At 34.6% G+C, this 3517-nt stretch overlaps 1 long non-coding RNA gene, 1 other non-coding gene and 1 pseudogene across 2 annotated transcripts; all 3 read left to right on the top strand.

The window, feature by feature from the left end:
* Window positions 1-33: 33 nt before the first annotated feature.
* Window positions 34-727, top strand: LOC141817392 (uncharacterized). The gene is made up of 3 exons (XR_012600817.1): window positions 34-123; window positions 258-344; window positions 420-727. It is a non-coding gene; the product is annotated as an uncharacterized LOC141817392 (long non-coding RNA).
* A 264-nt stretch (window positions 728-991) lies between these two features.
* Window positions 992-2724, top strand: LOC141817393 (auxin-responsive protein IAA21-like; annotated as a pseudogene).
* A 374-nt stretch (window positions 2725-3098) lies between these two features.
* Window positions 3099-3172, top strand: TRNAV-AAC (transfer RNA valine (anticodon AAC)). The gene has a single exon. It is a non-coding gene; the product is annotated as a tRNA-Val (tRNA).
* Window positions 3173-3517: the final 345 nt, after the last annotated feature.

Genomic DNA, 3517 nt, shown 5'->3' with positions numbered 1-3517 from the left:
TGTTGATGAATATGTACGGAGATCATACAAATTTGCATATTCTGATTGTGTTGAAGTTGGAGCTGTTGCTTGCTTAACTGAACCACCAGATCCAAATGAGTTGTACATGCGTAAATCTAGCAGGCAAGTTTTGTTTGCTTTTTGATGAAATTCATTTGTTAGCATATATATGACCTCAATATTGTTATTTCTTAATTCTGTTGGATATGTTCCTTGATTTTCACATTCTATTCTTTCCATTGAATGTTTTTGTGCAGGGCTTTACACCTAGGACTTCTGTATCTTGGTTCAGTTGTATGAATACATGGATAGATCTGTGATAAAACTCAGCAAGCATAGTCCAAGTGAACATTTTAAGTATTTTTATTGATATTTTACATAATTTACTGACTTTCCTGTTCATTATTTCTTGGTTGTAGGTACACTTTAATGATATGGTACCAGTGAATAATCTTAGTTTCGTTTCTTTGAAGCTAGGCTACTTCGAAAGAGCAAGAATGAAGTTGTGCCAGAGAACAAGGATGATGGTGATTCAGATGAGGACAAAGAGGATGATGATGAACAAGATGGCGAAGACCAGGAAGAGGACGATGCGGCTGAAGGTGATCCTTCTGGGGATGAAAACGCTGAGGGAATGTGTAATATATTGTAAGAAGAATATTTGTGTTAGTTACTTTTGGTTATTTGTAAATATTGAGGTGATTAAATATATCGGTGCTTTGCTATTTGTGATTTGTTGGGTGAATTTATAATATTATGATAATTTTGTACTCTTGCTCGATTATAATTTACAAACAACATAAAAAAAGTCTTATTACAACAGTTTTAGATTCAATGACATCGGTTTGGAAGCGTTGTCGTTAAGTGATATTACATCGGTTTTACACCGTTGCAAAATCGATGTCGTTGAATGATATTACATCGGTCGAAAATCGTTGTTAAAATTGATGTTAAACATATATTACATCGGTTTTACACCGTTGCAAAACTGATGTCGTTGAATGATATTACATCGGTCATAAACCGTTGTTAAAATTGATGTTAAACATATATTACATCGGTTTTACACCGTTGCCAGTTCCGATGTCGTTGTGATACATATATTACATCGGTTGTACACCGTTGCGAAACCGATGTCGTTGAGTGATATTACATCGGTTTTACATCGGTTACAAACCGATGTCGTTGAGTTGTATTACATCGGTTACAAATCGATGTCTAAAATGTCAGACCTTTTACAACGCCTTCATAGACATCAGTCGATTTTCTCATAGACATCGGTTTTCCACCGATGTCTATGACTGTTTTTGTTGTAGTGATTAAAATCTTTCACTTCTAACATTTTCCATCTTAAATTTCTTATATTTTATTTTCACTCCACTAAATTTTAAAATCTTTCACTTTTAGTATTTTCCGTTGAGATTCGAGTTTAATATCTACTTCTTTATATGTCTTATTTACTAAAATAATATCATTTGTAAATAACATGCACCATGATATCATGTCCTGGATATATATGTTTAGTGAGTTCGCCCATGATTAATATAAAAAAATAAAGATTTAGAGCTATTAATCCTCGATGTAACTCTATTTTTATAAGAAATATTTTGATTAATCCATTTAAAATCTTCACTCTTGTCATTATATCCCTATCCTTGTATATAATATTAATTAGTTTAATACATATTATACTAATATTTTTTTTAGAAGCTTATACATTTAATTGTTCCATCAAGTTTCATTCATGCAATTTGATACTGCTGGGAATCTTTATTTTTTTTTTATTTTTATTTAATAGCACTTAGATTCAGGGGCGGAGGCAGGTTTCCACGAGAGGAGGACCACGGCCACGCGATCAGACTGCCAATCTCATGCCCTCCTTCTAGTAGTGGAATGCCTCTTCATCAAGGTCAGCATGGATGCGCCCCTTATCTCAGAAAAGTTGATCTCAAAACCCACTCCAACTACAAGGATCTCTCACTGGCTCTTGAAAAAATGTTTACTTGCTTTACGATCGGTAAGCTATATGTTTACTGATGAATCTGACATTGTTTCAGGGAAAGAAACTGAATGTGTTTTGATGCTTATCGTCACCAAAAACTGGAGTAATAGAGTTCACTTGTAGACATTGTTTACTTGCCTCGTTTCATTTGCTGTCAGTAATAGGTTCTTGTCAGTAGTTATGATATATTTGATCTACCTTTCTTTCAATAAACAGATCGAATAGGCTTGCTTCTTTCTGTATTTCTGAATTGTGTTTTCAGGACAGTATGGATCACATGGAAAGACACGTAGAGAGGTGCTAATCGGTGACCGAGCCATGGACCTTCTGCAAGGGTCTGGATATGTTCTTACCTATGAGGACAAGGATGGGGATTGGATGCTTGTTGGTGATGCTCCATGGCAGTAAGAAACATTTCAAATTCAGTTATTTATTTGTCAAAATGGTTCTACTATCAGATACTGAAGAAGATTAGAGAATGTTCATCATATGTTTTAGATTCAATAACTGCAATATATCTATCTGTTCCTTGAATTCCTTCTCCTTCGACTTCGCTACTGATGCGGCTCGATGATGATTCAACTAGCACTTAATGCATGTGTGTGATTTATTGCAGAATGTTTACTGATTCTTGTCAAAGGTTGAGGATCATGAAAGGCTCTGACGCCATTGGAATTGGTGCTTGCATATCAAATACCTGGAAATTGGCTCCAAGGAGCTGAAATCTGCTTGTTTATAGTTGGTCCTCTTTCTTGTAAGTTGTTGATAGTTACAGTGGAGTCAAACTTCTAGTTGACTTTGTGTCGTTGCTAGATACTGTAGGTTTTGGTTTCTCTTTCGGTGTGGCAATGGCAGTAGCACCTGGCATCGTATGCACTTGGAAAAAGTTCTCAGTGAACAAGTATTTAGTGAAATTCAATAGATCTCAACTGAAATGGAGTATTAAAAAAAAAGTAAAAAGAGAACAAATAGACAGAAGAGTTAGTTTCGCTGTACAACAGTGCATCACGAAAAATAATGCTTGATTAGTTCTTGTAACGATTGGTACATCCTTAATAATTAGAGGTATATTTATATTAAGAGAAAGATCTGCAATGGTGTCGTGGTGTAGTTGGTTATCACGTCAGTCTAACACACTGAAGGTCTCCGATTCGAACCCGGGCGACGCCATGTTTTTTCGTCTGAAAATTTTTAAGTGGGCCGGGCCGGAATGAGATCCACGACGCCATTTAAAGCCCACAAGTTTTTTTATTGGTCTCGCAAATTTTCAAATGGGCCGCAGTTCGAGTCCAGTCAACTGATATTTATGCTCGCATAGATCAATTAATTAAATAGTCGATAGAATTAATTAATTTTTATTCATTTGATTTATTTAATTTTTATAATAAAGTTTCGATTGATTGTCCAAATAATAATAAGCTGCCATCATCAGACGTGCATACCGATAAATTATAAGAATAGTTAACTCGTTGAAAAATTAATTTATTTGAAATTTTAAAAAAATATTAATATTTT

Source organism: Curcuma longa, unplaced genomic scaffold, assembly GCF_044706935.1.
Source record: "Curcuma longa cultivar G26 ecotype Majalengka, Jawa Barat unplaced genomic scaffold, ITB_CL_G26_1.1 contig_20301, whole genome shotgun sequence".
NCBI classification, from domain to species: domain Eukaryota; kingdom Viridiplantae; phylum Streptophyta; class Magnoliopsida; order Zingiberales; family Zingiberaceae; genus Curcuma; species Curcuma longa.
This window is presented reverse-complemented; position numbering and strand designations above follow the sequence as displayed.